At 42.1% G+C, this 17,153-nt stretch overlaps 1 pseudogene; it reads right to left on the bottom strand.

Moving 5' to 3' along the window:
- The window catches only part of LOC116479363 (NACHT, LRR and PYD domains-containing protein 9-like), a 66,868-nt pseudogene that overhangs the window by 34,732 nt on the left and 14,983 nt on the right, over nucleotides 1-17,153 (bottom strand).

The following is a 17,153-nucleotide window of genomic DNA, read 5'->3' as shown; positions in this document are numbered from 1 at the left end:
TGAGTCTTTGGGGAGTGTGGTCCAAGGAGGCAAAGGGGACTAACAGGCAGGTGGGAAGGTGTGGCCAGTGAAGAGTCTCACACCATGGATGGCATTTGCTGTTTGGAGGAAAGGCACTCAGCAGGAAAGTCTAAGGAGAAAGACCCCTTCTGCTGTGAGGATTTCAAATCACACTTGCTTCATTTTACCCAGTTTGTAGGTGGTAGAGAAATAGGGAGATTTCAGAACCAGGCAAAATAATATTTGTTTCTCCTGCTTACAAGAATTATTGGCCAGGTGCAGTGGCTCATGCCTGTCATCCCAGCACTTTGGGAGGCCAAGGCAGGAGTATCACTTGAGGCCAGGAGTTTGAGACCAGCCTGGGCAACATAGTAAGACCCGGACTCTACAAAATGTAAAATAAAGAAGTAATTGGGTGTGACATGTGTCTGTAGACCCAGCTACTCTGGAGGCTGAGGTGGGAAAATCACTTGATCCTGGGAGGTCAAGGCTGCAGTGAACCATGATTGCACTACTGCACTCCAACCTGGGCAACAGAGCAAGACCCTGTCTCAAAAAAAAAAAAAAAAAGGAGAAAAGAAAAATAATTCTTTATAAATCCAAAAAGGCAATTGCTAATAAGCCTTTTCAGAAATGAACCATAGACCTCTCGTTCTAGTGTGAAGAGAGGCCAGTGGACATTTAAATTTGCCCTTTTTCTTGGTAATAGCATCCTGGCCTTCTTTTGGGAAAGCCCTCTTCTTGCATGGGGCCCCTAGGCCACCCCCGGGAGGGAAGGTGTGGCTCCTACCTAACCAGTTAGAAGATAGAATCTAAATGGCCAAGGTGATTGGTTCAGGGACGGGCACATGACTCTTGTCAGCCAATGAGGCTCAATTCTTGGACATTTCATGGAAATGCCAAGAGGAGAGAGAACTTTTCTTTAGAGAATGAAACGAGGAGAACGTGTGTTGAGGCTTCTTGGGCAATTACCATGTTGGAAGAGGCTTCCTGAGAGTCATGTGATTTCAGAGGAAAGCTGAGCCAGACGACGAAGAGAATCTAAGTCTTGATTCCCTCTAGACACCGTTTTATATTACATGTGCCTATGAATTCTCTTTTCTGCTTAAAACAATTTGAGCCAAGATTCTGTCATTTACAACTGCCTAGGTGTATCCTAATAAATGTAGGCATCGTGAGTATCATTAATAGAAAGTCGAGGGTTGTTTTCATCAGGAAACAGAACAAATGTAGATAGACAGATGCCTCCAAGTATGATCATGCAAGCCTTTGAAAAACAATTTCTTAATAAAATAAGCAACAGTTTTTCTGCACAGTTCTGCATAAATGTTGATTAAATTCTTCCCAGACCTTATTTGGTCTGAGGCCCACACTTGTGAGTCAGTATTGTATTTTCAACAGACGTTTAATAACATGTTAAGAGTCTCATCGTTACAGACTTTTTCTTCCTAGTTGATACTTCCTGATGACATAAAGAGGCACTTTAATCTCATCAGTACTTGTCTCCAAGCTATATTTTCAGGAAGGTTTGCTTTTGGAAGCATTCCTGCAGCCACCTAATTCCATCTGTGGGATGTAACTTACTGTTATCTCATGGATTGACCTATCATTTCTAGAAGACTAAGGGGCTTATATTTTGGGGTTCATCCAAGGTTCTTTGGGTTGCCAGTGACAGAAATGGACTTTGACTAACTTAGAGAGAAATGGGCTTTATTAGAGGGTATCTTACAAAATGGGAAAGTAGAACGAAGACGAGACTTAAAATGGGCAGGAGAAAACCAAGGTAGCAGAGCAGGGATAGGAAATAGAAACCGATGGCTGGTCTCTTGAGGGCACCAAGGAGACATCCTTTAGTGGAGGAAACCAAAGCATCGTGATTGAGAGCTTCACCAGACTGAATGTGACGGGAAAAGTGGCTGCCCCAAAGGAAATTTGGAATATTATTACCAGAAAAAGGTGGAAAAGTTGCTGACAGCAAAACAGGAGCTGACTACTCCATCCTCCTTGACCTCTTGGTTGACAGAGGGATTGCATTCAGAATTTTTAATAACTAGTATGAACACTCACAAATCAGAATAGAACTGGCCGCAAACATCTGGGATGCCCCTGCTGGTGTACGCGAGCTGAGCATCAGTCACAGCTGCAGGAAGACATGGTTTTCACTCGTAAAGGATTTAGTTTTCTTTTTCTGAAAGCTGGAGAAGTAAAAATAATAAAAAACACTGGTTTCTAATTTACATTGTCTTTCCTTCCTATACATTCATTTCTGGATAATTTTGGAACCAGTGTGTCTAACGAGGAGAGCCTTGGGCTAGGAATTCTGACATTCTGTTATTTCAACTCTTCTTCTTCAGCTGGGTCCTGCTGTCTTGGTCTGTTTTCCTACCATAAATGTGAGGCTGGGGACCTTTAAATTCAATGAAATTCAATTCCTGTGTGCCTAGCATATCTCAGCCACAAGTGACAAATTTATTAACTGTAAAAAAACAACAGTCTCTGAATAAGACAGCTGCTTGTCTTTTGGTTGTTTTGTTAGACTGAAAAGCAAGATCATCCAGAACTTGAAGATTTCAGTCTCTCACATTGATACAAGTTAAAAGTACACATGGGCTTCCTGTTTAGCATTTCTGCTGTCAGAGCCAGCTTTAGTTAGATGAAACCCCTCCCCCAACCAAAGCCAAACACTGTCTCTTTTCATCTTAGGAAACAACAGCTTAATTGCCTTCCCCATTTAGTAACCATTTAGTAACCAAATACATTGATATGTTTATTAATGAAATGTTTTATGCTATTTGGATTCTTTGAGAGGAGAAGAAAAAGCTAACCCCAATCTATAAATCAAGTTAAACAATTTCTATTCCCTTCTGCAGGCAACTTTTTCGCACTCTCTGTGTGTTATATTATCTGTGTGAAACAGACGCTGGCAGAGGGAAAAATGACAGGACATTCTAAGCTAATTTAATGAAGTAGCTCCAAATATTGTATCAAAATAAATGAAGTGAATAATGCAAGAGCTCATTCTTGGGTCTCTTTTTACAACAATAACGATTGTGTGAGTCACACACCAGAGGCAATTCAGACGGATGGCTGAGTTTGAAGGTGCCACTGTAACATATTACATAGCAAGAAACAATAGGCAGCCTCAATTGCTATATTTAATTTCAGTAGTTATTTGAGTCCAGGAACCGAGAAGAAATGAGAGAGGAGTGAAGAAAAGTTACAACCCTTTCATGTTCAAGTTTTTGCGTTAAATTTAATGAGATAGCAGCAGACCTGTTTTTGCATTTTAACTCTTCTAGATCTCTTGGTGGACTACTCATGGGAAATGTTTTTGCTCTAGGGAAGAACATTGCTCAGAAGCTAGTGCCTCTCATTCCAGTGGGATTTTGTCATTTTTTGACTGTTGAACACCAGTGATCCCTTTAAGAGAGTTGGAAGCTGAAGGTGTGAGATTCTTCTCACAGCTGGGTCAGTACATGGCTAGGGCTTGGTCAACCTGAGTCTTTCTTCAGGAATTCTGATTCTTGAACCAGAAGTGCAGGGAGGCTGGGGGCTATAGGAGGTCACATCCATGGCAGAAACAGAAGTGGCTTTTGTTTCCTCTGCTGTGGTATCTAATATCTCACTCTCTGCTGTTCCCTTGGTTCTGTTCGTTTCCCAAGCATTTATCCCCAGTCATTTGTTCTCTGAGCCTCTCATCTCTTTTCAATAATGAGTCAATTTCTGTTGCCTGCAACCAAGAAATCTGGCCATCTCCAACAAGCTTTGTAGTGGCAAATGCTATTTATTTTGGCTCAGACAAAAAAAAAAAAAGTATCTTATAAACATCCTGAAGGGGCTGAAGATAAGAAGACAATGTTCAATGACTTCATTTAACTCTTACTTTATTGAACTGTTCTAAATAGTTTATATCTATTCAATCCTCACAACTATATTTTGAGATCGTTCATTATTATTCCCATTTTACAAGTTAGAAAGCTAAAGCAGAGGGATGATAAATAAATTACTTTGGTATATACGACCAGAAAGGAAGGGCCAAGAATTGAACCCTGGTAGTCTGGTTCAAGTTTGACCTTTTGAGTGCCACATTCTATTGCCTCTACCAAACAATAAAACTACCCAAACTCAAGATGATTGCAAACCACATGTCTGTCAGTGGGAAGAGTCTCTTACCATGTGGCCACAAGAATAGTGGTTGACTTGGTGGATACAGATGATTTTGGTGCTACTGGGGTTCCCTAGGCATCCCCCAAAATAAAATACCTGAGAGCAATTCTACTTCCCTATTGCCAGTTGTATTTATACTCCATACTATAACATTAATATAGCAAAGTAGACTAGATATATTATTTATTTTGGGAATAGTGGAGAAAGTATTTGCTGCTTTTAGCAATAATCTGGTGGCCATGGCAGTTCTGTGTAGGTCCTGGCTAAGCTTGCCATGCCCAGTCCCTCTCAAGCCCTGTAGGATTTGAATTCTTTCTGTCTTAAATAGTTCTTTCTTAAATAGTTGAAGCATAACTTTGCATGGATGATGCTTTGTCATTTTCATATAATCTGTGGACAATATAGGGAAATACCTATAATTACACTCAAAATGGCATGTGAGATTTAGAAGCTGTGGTTTACTAAAGTCATTTTTGAAACCAGGAAAGGGAGTTATGAGGTTGCTACCCCACAGCTACTTCACAGTAACATAGCCGGAGCTGCAAGAGCTTTGGTAAACCCCATTTGAGACTACCTGTAATCCTGGGCAGACAGAACACCATTTCCCATGGGGAATTAAGAGACTGTAATAAATGTTCTTCTGACCAGACCTATATAATCCTTTGCTGACAGTATATCATTTGTGCTTCAGAATTTGTAACTAGCATAAGATTTATGCATCAAATTGCTTTTTTTTTCTTTTGATTTTCTTTCCGTTTTCTTTCTTTTCTTTTCTTTGGAGGCAGGGTCTTGCTCTGTCTCCCAGGCTGGAGTGCAGTGGCGTAATCATGTCTCACTCCCGCCTCAACCTCCCAGGCTTATGCAATCCTACCACCTCAGCCTCCCATGTAGCTGGGACTACAGGCATGTACCATCATGGCTGGCTAATTTTTTAATTCACTTTGTTGACCAGGCTAGTTTTGAACCCCTGGGCTCAAGCAATCCTCCACTTCAGACACCCAAATTACAGGCATGAGCCTCCAGACACCCTGGAATTACAGGCATGAGCACTGCATACTGCACCCAGCCAAAGTACTTTCCTTAATTCTTTTTTTTTAATAAAGCCTCAACCTCTGTTCTTCATGGGTCTACTTAAGCCTTGCCTTGTTACCTTCTCCTCAAATACAGCTTTTGGAAAAGTTTAGCCAACTTCACCCTGATCTGGCTGGCTTGAAAATAAAATCCAATTCGTCTCAAGTGGTCTTGATCCTAAACTCCTCTTCTTCAGAGCAAGGGAAAATACCAGAGCTTGCCTCTAGATGGGCGGGAATAGCCTTGTTTATTCTCTAGTGAGTTAATCAGCACCACGGACAGATCTACCTATCAGCCCCTGCCTTGCTGTGAATGACCAAGTTGGGTGACTTCTGGGCTCAGCCTTGGTATCATAAATGCATGGTCACTACTCACCCAGCACAGTTAACAGATTGAGAAGTTGCAATCAATATGATAACTTTTCACAAAGGACATTTAATCTATGGATATAAATGACAGGAAATATGTATTGTTTTCAGCTGTGGAAAACTCTGAATCGCTTAGAAGTTGTAGCCTCACTTGAACAGCTGAATGCTTTGTAAACAAAAACGTAAAAAGAGGAAATTAAACTGGGTCCTCTCTGTAGTGGGCATAGAGAGATATAAGTTGAGTTTGTTACCTTGAGGGTGTGTGTGCGAGAGTGTGCAGGCACACCACGTCTGTGCATAGGGTGGGGATTATGAATGCAGGCTCTGGGGCCAGGTGCACTAATTTCATAGCCCATATCTGCTGTGTATGAGCTGTATGAACTTGGGAAAGTTCCGTGGTTTTTATGAACCTCAATTTTCTCATTTACAGATTAGGGATGGTAACATTTGCCACCATAGGGTAGGTGTGAGAATGAAATATGTGAACTATCCTTGATCAGTGTTTGGCACATAGTGCTCAATACATTTTGCCTATTTTTCTTTTTTTTCATATTTATAGCATACAGTTGTTTATAGTTTATATTATTATTATCACTATTGTTATATTGATAGAGCTATAATTTGAGTTTAGGAAAATGCACAGAACTGCATATTTTTAATTTGTTACAATTTGTATTTATTTTTATTTTTGAGATAGGATCTTACTGTGTTGCCCAGGCTGAAGTGCAGTGGCATGATCTTGGCTCACTGCAATCTCGACCTCCTGGGCTCAAGTGATCCTCCCACCTTAGCTTCCCAAGAAGTTGGGACTGTAGGCGTGCACCACCACAGCTGGCTAACTTTTGTATTTTTTGAAGAGACAGGGTTTGCCATGTTGCCCAGGCTGTTCTTGAACTCCTGAGCTTAAGAAATCTGCCTGTGTCAGCCTCCCAAAGTGCTGGGATAACAGGCATGAGCCACTGCACCCAGCCTACAAATGTTTAAATATGTAACCACCCCTGAAACCACCACCCAGATTAAGATATAGGACATTAGCAGTACTCCTTGAAGGCTTTCTCATACCCCTTCTAGGCAATATAACCTTAACAGTAACCACTATTTGGACTCATATCATTATGTATTATTTTGCCTGTTGTTGACCTTCCTACAAATGCAATCATATAGTATATTGCTCTTTTGTGTCTTCTTTTGCTTAACATTGTGTTTGTGAGCACTCAATTCATTTTATCTGTTATTTTTATTTTAACCACACTGTCAAAGAGTATAACCTCCTTCATTTATTATTTCCTACAATCCCAACATGATTTATTTGTTAGATAGCTACTAAGAATTGCCTATCTGAAGGTTTCACATACAGATTGATTGAAACTTCCTGATTCTCCTGAAAATTTGAAAAGCTTGAAGACACTGGGCTTGCATTTCCACATGCCTGATGTGAAGGGGTGGTCACCTCTTTTTGGAAAAACATCTCCTCAGTCCCTACCCCTTTTAATTGTCCTCCTGACACGAAACCCGGTTGTCAGTTGCTATATATCATTATGTGTGCGCTCATGTGTTTCTTGTGGGAGAGTCAAGAGGGAAGCCAATCATGCTTGTGTTCCAAGAACAATGATAGAGAGGCTCATTCTCTGTGTAAGTAAAGATTCTGTGCACCTGTTTAATATGCAAGCAACGTGCTTCTGTGCTGAAGAAAATGCGGTCAGGTATGACGACTCACACATTTCACTACCTGGCTGGCCCTGGCAGGTACTTGAGTTTTCTGCCCCAGGGGGACAGTATGTAGACAGTGTTGCCATCCGGATTCCAACCTTGTCTTTGCCATGTATCACCGCCAGTGTAGACTGATGACAGTGACTTCCCTTGTACCTCAATATCCCCACTGAAAAAGCCAACCACAGTGATAGCCACTGTTCTGCTGCCTCTGGATCACAGCTGCCCATGCCTTCTTCCCCAGAGATCATCATAGTGCCAGAGACACTTATTTTGATGATGGTGAGCTCTGAATCTTCTGCTCCTGGGGCATATATGGGGGTCCTGGAAGCCTGGGGTGACTTTATGTGTCCAGAGAAGAGACTCCACAGATCCTTTATACTTTGGGACCTATAGAATGCTACATGATAACAAGAAGCCACATTGACTCTATAATAAAGATTAGGGAACCACCATACCCCACCCAGATGTATCAGTTAGCTCCTGCTGCATAATATACAAGCACTAAACCCACAAGCACTAAACCCACTGTTAATAAACATTTATCCAATGCACGCATCTCTGCATTGGCTGGACAGTTCGTAAATCTTGGCTGAGTTTACTGATGTTTCTACGGTCAGCTGGCTGGGCCGTCTTATGTTTGAAGCCTTGACAAGGGCAACTGTTCTACATGACTCATTCCTCAGCAAGCTAGCCTGGGCTTGTTACTGTGGAGGCAGAAAGTTCTAAAGAATGAGCAGGAGCATTCAAGGGTTTTTGACACTTAGGTTTGGAGCTGGCACAATGTTGTATCTGCTATATTTTGTGAACTTAAGGCAAGTGGAAAAGTCAGCTGAGATTCAAAAAGTGGAGAAATACACTCCCCCCCCACCGATAGAGTACAGAGATATATTGAAAATAACCACGCAATGTATATATAATATCAAATTATCATGTTGTATGCTTTGAGTACATAGAATATCAATTAAATATTACAAACTGAAAAAAGGGAAATGATGTGCACATGGGTAGAATTGGGGCTCCTCGCTGTAATCAACCCATTATACCAGTCCACACCACTAGACAACAGAGTCCACACTGGCATTGAAGCTTGGAGACACTTATGGGGTCCACACAGGGCCGGAAGAGCCCTTATCAGCCCTTTACAGCCTTGGAAGCCAGTACTATGTCCATGGGGACTGAGGTGCTGTCATAACCCCACAGAAGCAGAGGGCCCCATGAACTCCTTAGCTAGCTTTCTACTGAAGGCCATTTAGGTTGTTCCCAGTGTTTCATCACGACAGTAAGCTCTGCAAGAAATAACCTTATGCCTTCATCTGTTGGGCAAATGCACAGGTCCAATTGTGGGATAAATTACCTCATGTACTTTGAAGAGTCAAGTCTTGCCTTTTTTTCTGGGGGTCACTTGGCGAGCTGTCTAAGTAACTGCACGCAGGCTCCATACAGGAGCAGAGCTTGCAGCTGGCTTCTGGAGGCTCATTCGTCATCGGTGGCAGCAGTGTCTGGGGCCGGCAGCCACCTTCTGCACTGAATTCATTCGCTCGCCACACCTCTGCAGCATTCAGCACTGGTCTTCCCAACAGCATTCTACTGGGTGTGGCTCCCATCTCACTCTGCCATGCACACACAGAGCAGAGGGCTGCTTTAAATCCAATCGCCGCTGAATGGTTCAGGAACACAGAATCCTGCAGGTCAGCACTATTGTTTAAAGAGAAGATTCTTTGCCCATCACTGACCTTGAGAGCTTGCCCAGTGCATAAAGAGGAGTGCCAAATACTAAGAGGAGAACTATTGATCAGGACTGGAAGGAGGAAGGACGACAGAGAGTCGTAAATGCGTATTAATGGCTTGGGAAGGGACCAAGGCTGGGATTTCTGGCTTGAAGATAAAAGGACAGAGAGTGAAGTTAAAGAATTAGAATATAAAATTTTAGCATTGGAAGGCCACTTCCCAAACCTGGCTGTACATCAGAATCAACTGGGGGAAGCCTTTACAAAAACAAACTCCTAGGCCCTGCCCCTGATCAATCAACTGCAAATTCCTCGGAGAGGTGGGGGTACTTTTCTATCTAGATTTTGTAAAAGCTCTCCAAGTAGGTTTCAGGAACCACTGACCTAGCCCAGTGCTGTAATCCGCCCCTCAGCATCCATGAAGGACTAACCTGGTGATATTTAGAGCTGTGATAACTCCTGTTTACTGAGCGCTTCCTATAGCCAGCCAGTGTGCACCATTTCCTCACCCCTCCTCACAACCCTACGATGTTTGAACAACTATCATCCCATTTCACATATGAAATAATCGAGGATTAGAGTGAGGTAAACAAGGGAATAGTCATCAAGGAATAGAGAGTCAGTAACTTCCTCAGCTAGGATATTGGCAGAGCATACATTCCAACCAGCGACCGTCCACCCTCAAAACCTCCACCCATTAAACCTTCATTGCATCTTCTGTACCATGGGGTTAGCACCAGCAGCAAGCTCAAATCCGTGTCCCTGTGACCCCAAAGCTCCTGCTCTGAACCCACCAGCTTTGCTGCAGCAATGGGGAATATACTTTTGCCCATCAGAGATGATGCCCACTGACTTTTCTTACAACTTTTCTATGTTCTAGCTCCCCGTCCCTAGAGAACCCAAGAAACAGAGTATATATATATATATATATATAAAATGTTAAATATGTATGTGATTTATGCATATAAGTATAGGTGTACATGTATGCATTATGCACATGGGAGTTTTCTATGTATATATACATGAGTGTGAATACACATATAACAATGTACATGCATGTATAATATATATGTGTGGTATGTTACATAAACATAAGTACATGTATGTGTGCCTGTATGTATTACGCACATATATGCTTTATATGTGTGCTGTGTGTTAAACACACGTGCATATATAATTATCGCCACATATATCCAGCTGAGATGACCTGAATCCAGGCCTCGCTGCCCTGCCTCTTGTTGATCCCGTGAGAGGGGTATTTACAGTGGTCTGTCAAGACCTGTGACAGAGACTGCTGTTTGTTTCCAGAGCCTATGACTTCTCCCCGCAATTTAGTAAAAAGACCCCCTGTGCTTTAGCCGGGCCCACACTGCTCAGCTGGAGGCACCTCCCTGCCTCCCCTCCAGCTGGAGTGACCGGGGACAAGTACGTGCTAATGGAGCAGAGGGAGTTGCCCAGGTCCTAAAGGAGCTTGCTCAGCCACCACTGGCTTTTATTTCCTCCTTCTCCCTGCGGGCTGGAATGAGGGCACTGAGGTTGTGACATAGTTTTGTCTCAATGGCAGGGGTGACCGGCTCTGGTGGGTGGAGGCCAGGGGTGCTGCTACACACCGTATGATGCACAGGACAGTCCCCCAACAGAGGATCATCCACCCCAAAATGCCAGCAGTGCTGGGGTGGAGCAAGGCTGTAGATGAGGGCAATTCTTGGAGGAGCATCTTGGTAGAAGGAAGTGCGTCCCTAGATGAGCTCGTGAGTCAGAGGCGGAGCCTCCCCTGGCCATGGACCATTCCTTTCTAAACTGTCACTTGAAATAAATGTCTCAATTTTCTTTTCCCTAGAAGCCTGGCTTGTACCTTATCTGATATGGGGCCTTATCAAAACGTAGGGGATCAGAGATTCCCCAGCTGACTGTGGCCTGGATGTCACGCTGGGACAACAGACGTCCTTTTGTTATGAGGCAGCATCTGAGAGGAAGACCAGTCTTATCAGATAGGATGTTCAGTTGTAAGCAAGAAATGGACCTCATTACTACAGTAAAATACGATTTACTGGAAGGCCACTGGGAACTTGCAGAATCAGCAGGGTGTTGAGAAATAGACAGGGAACAGGGTGGCTTTGGAGGCTGGAAGGCAGACACTGCGGAAAGATCCCAAGCAGGAACAACTGGGCAAGTGGCTCTTGGTGGGATGGGTGCATTCTTTTTTTTTTTTTTTTTTTTTATTATACTTTTAAGTTCTAGGGTACATGTGCACAACATGCAGGTTTGTTACGTATGTATACATGTGCCATGTTGGTGTGCTGCACCCATTAACTCGTCATTTAGCATTAGGTATATCTCCTAATGCTATGCCTCCGCCTTCCTCCCACCCCACAGCAGTCCCCGGTGTGTGATGTTCCCCTTCCTGTGTCCATGTGTTCTCATTGTTCAATTCCCACCTACGAGTGAGAACATGCGGTGTTTGGTTTTATGTCCTTGCGATAGTTTGCTGAGAATGATGTTTTCCAGTTTCATCCATGTCCCTACAAAGGACATGGACTCATCATTTTTATTATTGTTATTATTATACTTTAGGTTTTAGGGTACATGTGCACAACGTGCAGGTTTGTTACATATGTATCCATGTGCCATGTTGGTTTGCTGCACCCATTAACTCGTCATTTAGCATTAGGTATATCTCCTAATGCTGTCCCTCACGCCTCCCCCCACCCCACCACAGTCCCCGGAATGTGATGTTCCCCTTCCTGTGTCCAGGAGTTCTTATAGTTCAATTCTCACATATGAGTGAGAACATGCAGTGTTTGGTTTTTTGTCCTTGTGATAGTTTACTGAGAATGATGGTTTCCAATTTCATCCATGTCCCTACAAAGGACACGAACTCATCATTTTCTATGGCTGCATAGTATTCCATGGTGTATATGTGGCAGATTTTCTTAATCCAGTCTATCGTTGTTGGACATCTGGGTTGGTTCCAAGTCTTTGCTATTGTGAATAGTGCCACAATAAACATACGTGTGCATGTGTCTTTATAGCAGCATGATTTATAATCCTTTGGGTATATACCCAGTAATGGGATGGCTGGGTCAAATGGTATTTCTAGTTCTAGATCCCTGAGGAAACGCCACACCCACTTCCACAATGGTTGAACTAGTTTACAGTCCCACCAACAGTGTAAAAGTGTTCCTATTTCTCCACATCCTCTCCAGCACCTGTTGTTTCCTGACTTTTTAATGATGGCCATTCTAACTGGTGTGAGATGGTATCTCACTGTGGTTTTGATTTGCATCTCTGATGGCCAGTGATGATGAGCATTTTTGCATGTGTGTTTTGGCTGCATAAATGTCTTCTTTTGAGAAGTGTCTGTTCATGTCCTTCGCCCACTTTTTGATGGGGTTATTTTTTCTTGTAAATTTGTTAGAATTCATTGTAGATTCTGGATATTAGCCCTTTGTCAGATAAGTAGGTTGTGAAAATTTTCTCCCATTTTGTAGGTTGCCTGTTCACTCTGATGGTAGTTTCTTTTGCCCTGCAGGAGCTCTTTAGTTTAATTAGATCCCATTTGTCAATTTTGGCTTTGTTGCCATTGCTTTTGGTGTTTTAGACATGAAGTCCTTGCCCATGCCTATGTCCTGAATGGTATTGCCTAGACTTTTTTCTAGGGTTTTTAAGGTTTTAGGTCTAACATGTAAGTCTTTAATCCATCTTGAATTAATTTTTGTATAAGGTGTAAGGAAGGGATCCAGTTTTGGCTTTCTACATATGGCTAGCCAGTTTTCCCAGCACCATTTATTAAATAGGGAATCCTTTCCCCATTTCTTGTTTTTGTCAGGTTTGTCAAAGATCAGATAGTTGTAAATATGTGGCATTATTTCTGAGGGCTCTGTTCTGTTCCATGGATCTATGTCTCTGTTGTGGTACCAGTACCATGCTGTTTTGGTTACTGTAGCCTTGTAGTATAGTTTGAAGTCAGGTAGCATGATGCCTCCAGCTTTGTTCTTTTGGCTTAGGATTGACTTGGCAATGTGGGCTCTTTTTTGGTTCCATATGAACTTTAAAGTAGTTTTTTCCAATTCTGTGAAGAAAGTCATTGGTAGCTTGATGGGGATGGCACTGAATCTATAAATGACCTTGGGCAGTATGGCCATTTTCATGATATTGATTCTTCCAACCCAGGAGCATGGAATGTTCTTCCATTTGTTTGTATCCTCTTTTATTTCATTGAGCAGTGTTTTGTAGTTCTCCTTAAAGAGGTCCTTCACATCCCTTGTAAGTTGGATTCCTAGGTATTTTATTCTCTTTGAAGCAATTGTGAATGGGAGTTCACTCACGATTTGGCTGTGTGTCTGTGATTGGTGTACAAGAATGCTTGTGATTTTTGTACATTGATTTTGTATCCTGAGACTTTGCTGAAGTTGCTAATCAGCTTAAGGAGATTTTGGGCTGAGACAATGGGGTTTTCTAGATATACAATCATGTCATCTGCAAACAGGGACAATTTGACTTCCTCTTTTCCTAATTGAATACCCTTTATTTCCTTCTGCTGCCTGATTGCCCTGGCCAGAACTTCCAGCACTATGTTGAATAGGAGTGGTGAGAGAGGGCATCCCTGTCTTGTGCCCGTTTTCAAAGGGAATGCTTCCAGTTTTTGCCCATTCAGTATGATATTGGCTGTGGGTTTGTCATAGATAGCTCTTATTATTTTGAGATACATCCCATCAATACCTAATTTATTGAGAGTTTTTAGCATGAAAGATAGTTGAATTTTGTCAAAGGCCTTTTCTGCATCTATTGAGATAATCATGTGGTTTTTGTCTTTGGTTCTGTTTATATGCTGGATTATATTTATTGATTTGCGTATGTTGAACCAGCCTTGCATCCCAGGGATGAAGCCCACTTGATCATGGTGTATAAGCTTTTTGATGTGCTGCTGGATTTGGTTTGCCAGTATTTTATTGAGGATTTTTGCAGCAATGTTCATCAAGGATATTGGTCTGAAATTCTGTTTTTTGGTTGTGTCTCTGCCAGGCTTTGGTATCAGGACGATGCTGGCTTCATAAAATGTGTTAGGGAGGATTCCCTCTTTTTCTATCGATTGGAATAGTTTCAGAAGGAATGGTACCAGTTCCTCCTTGTACCTCTGGTAGAATTCGGCTGTGAATCCATCAGGTCCTGGACTCTTTTTGGTTGGTAAGCTATTGATTATTGCCGCAATTTCAGAGCCTGTTATTGGTCTATTCAGAGATTCAACTTCTTCCTGGTTTAGTCTTGGGAGGGTGTATTTGTTGAGGAAATTATCCATTTCTTCTAGATTTTCTAGTTTATTTGCATAGAGGTGTTTGTAGTATTCTCTGATGGTACATTGTATTTCTGTGGGATCGGTGGTGATATCCCCTTTATCATTTTTTATTGCATCTATTTGATTCTTCTCTCTTTTCTTTGAGTCTTGCTAGCGGTCTATCAATTTTGTTGATCTTTTCAAAAAACCAGCTCCTGGATTCATTAATTTTTTGAAGTGTTTTTTTGTGTCTCTATTTCCTTCAGTTCTGCTCTGATTTTAGTTATTACTTGCCTTCTGCTAGCTTTTGAATGTGTTTGCTCTTGCTTTTCCAGTTCTTTTAATTGTGATGTTAGGGTGTCAATTTTGGATCTTTCCTGCTTTCTCTTGTGGGCATTTAGTGCTATAAATTTCCCTCTACACACTGCTTTGAATGTGTCCCAGAGATTCTGGTATGTTGTGTCTTTGTTCTTGTTGGTTTCAAAGAACATCTTTATTTCTGCCTTCATTTCGTTATGTACCCAGTAGTGATTCAGGAGCAGGTTGTTCAGTTTCCATGTAGTTGAGTGGTTTTGAGTGAGTTTCTTAATCCTGAGTTCTAGTTTGATTGCACTGTGGTCTGAGAGACAGTTTGTTATAATTTCTGTTGTTTTACATTTGTTGAGGAGAGCTTTACTTCCAACTATGTGGTCAATTTTGGAATAGGTGTGGTGCTGAAAAAAATGTATATTCTGTTGATTTGGGCTGGAGAGTTCTGTAGATGTCTATTAGGTCCACTTTGTGCAGAGCTGAGTTCAATTCCTGGATATCCTTGTTAACTTTCTGTCTCATTGATCTGTCTAATGTTGACAGTGGGGTGTTAAAATCTCCCATTATTATTGTGTGGGAGTTTAAGTCCCTTTGTAGGTCACTCAGGACTTGCTTTATGAATCTGGGTGCTCCTGTGTTGGGTGCCTATATATTTAGGATAGTTAGCTCTTCTTGTTGAATTGATCCCTTTACCATTGTGTAATGGCCTTCTTTGTCTCTTTTGATCTTTGTTGGTTTAAAGTCTGTTTTATCAGAGACTAGGATTGCAACCCCTGCCTTTTTTTGTTTTCCATTTGCTTGATAGATCTTCCTCCTTCCCTTTATTTTGAGTCTGTGTGTGTCTCTGCGCGTGAGGTGGGTTTCCTGAATATAGCACACTGATGGGTCTTGACTCCTTATGCAATTTGCCAGTCTGTGTCTTTTAGTTGGAGCATATAGCCCATTTACATTTAAAGTTAATATTGTTATGTGTGAGTTTGATCCTGTCATTATGATGTTAGTTGGTTATTTTGCTCGTTAGTTGATGTCGTTTTTTCCTAGCCTTGATGGCCTTTACAATTTGGCATGTTTTTGCAGTGGCTGGTACCGGTTGTTCCTTTCCATGTTTGGTGCTTCCTTCAGAAGCTCTTTTAGGGCAGGCCGGGTGGTGACAAAATCTCTCAGCATTTGCTTGTCTGTAAAGTATTTTATTTCTCCTTCACTTATGAAGCTCAGTTTGGCTGGATATGAAATTCTGGGTTGAAAATTCTTTTTTTTAAGAATGTTGAATATCGGCCCCCACTCTTTTCTGGCTTGTAGAGTTTCTGCTGAAAGAGCAGCTGTTAGTCTGATTGGCTTCCCTTTGTGGGTATCCCGACCTTTCTCTCTGGCTGCCCTTAACATTTTTTCCTTCATTTCAACTTTGGTGAATCTGACAATTATGTGTCTTGGAGTTGCTCTTCTCGAGGAGTATCTTCGTGGTGTTCTCTGTATTTCCTGAATCTGAATGTTGGCCCTCCTTGTTAGATTGGGGAAGTTCTCCTGGATAATATCTTGCAGAGTGTTTTCCAACTTGGTTCCATTCTCCCCGTCACTTTCAGGTACACCAATCAGGCATAGGTTTGGTCTTTTCACATAGTCTCATATTTCTTGGAGGCTTTGTTCACTTCTTTTTATTCTTTTTTCTCTAAACTTCTCTTCTCGCTTCATTTCATCTTCCATCACTGATACCCTTTCTTCCAGTTGATCGCACTGGCTACCGAGGCTTCTGCAATCTTCGCGTAGTTCTCGAAACTTGGCTTTCAGCTCCATCAGCTCCTTTAAACCTTTCTCTGCATTAGTTATTCTAGTTATCCATTCGTTTAATTTTTTTTCAAAGTTTTTTTTTTTTTTTTTTTGAGACAGAGTCTTGCTCTGTCGCCCAGGCTGGAGTGCAGTTGCGCAATCTTGGCTCACTGCAACCTCCACCTCCCAGGTTCACACCATTCTCCTGCCTCAGCCTCTCCAAGAGGCTGGGACTACAGGCGCCCGCCACCACGCCCGGCTAATTTTTTGTATTTTTAGTAGAGACGGGGTTTCATCATGGTCTCGATCTCCTGACCTCGTGATCCACCTGCCTCGGCCTCCCAAAGTGGTGGGATTACAAGCGTGAGCCACCACACCTGGCCTTTTTTCAAAGTTTTTAACTTCTTTGCCATTGTTTTGAATTTCCTCCCATAGCTCGGAGTAGTTTGATCATCTGAAGCCTTCTTCTCTCAACTCGTCAAAGTCATTCTCCGTCCAGCTTTGTTTCGTTGCTTGTGAGGAACTGTGTTCCTTTTAAGGAGGAGAGGTGCTCTGCTTTTTAGAGTTTCCAGTTTTTCTGCTGTTTTTTCCCCATCTTTGTGGTTTTATCTACTTATGGTCTTTGATGATGGTGATGTACAGATTGGTTTTTGGTGTGGATGTCCTTTCTTTTTGTTAGTTTTCCTTCTACCAGGCAGGACCCTCAGCTGCAGGTCTGTTGGAGTTTGCTAGAGGTCCACTCCAGACCCTGTTTGGCTG

The sequence above is a fragment of the Hylobates moloch genome, unplaced genomic scaffold (genome assembly GCF_009828535.3).
Source record: "Hylobates moloch isolate HMO894 unplaced genomic scaffold, HMol_V3 SCAFFOLD_12, whole genome shotgun sequence".
NCBI classification, from domain to species: Eukaryota; Metazoa; Chordata; class Mammalia; order Primates; family Hylobatidae; genus Hylobates; species Hylobates moloch.
The sequence above is the reverse complement of the archived record's forward strand: the minus strand, read 5'-3'. Positions and strand labels throughout refer to the sequence as shown.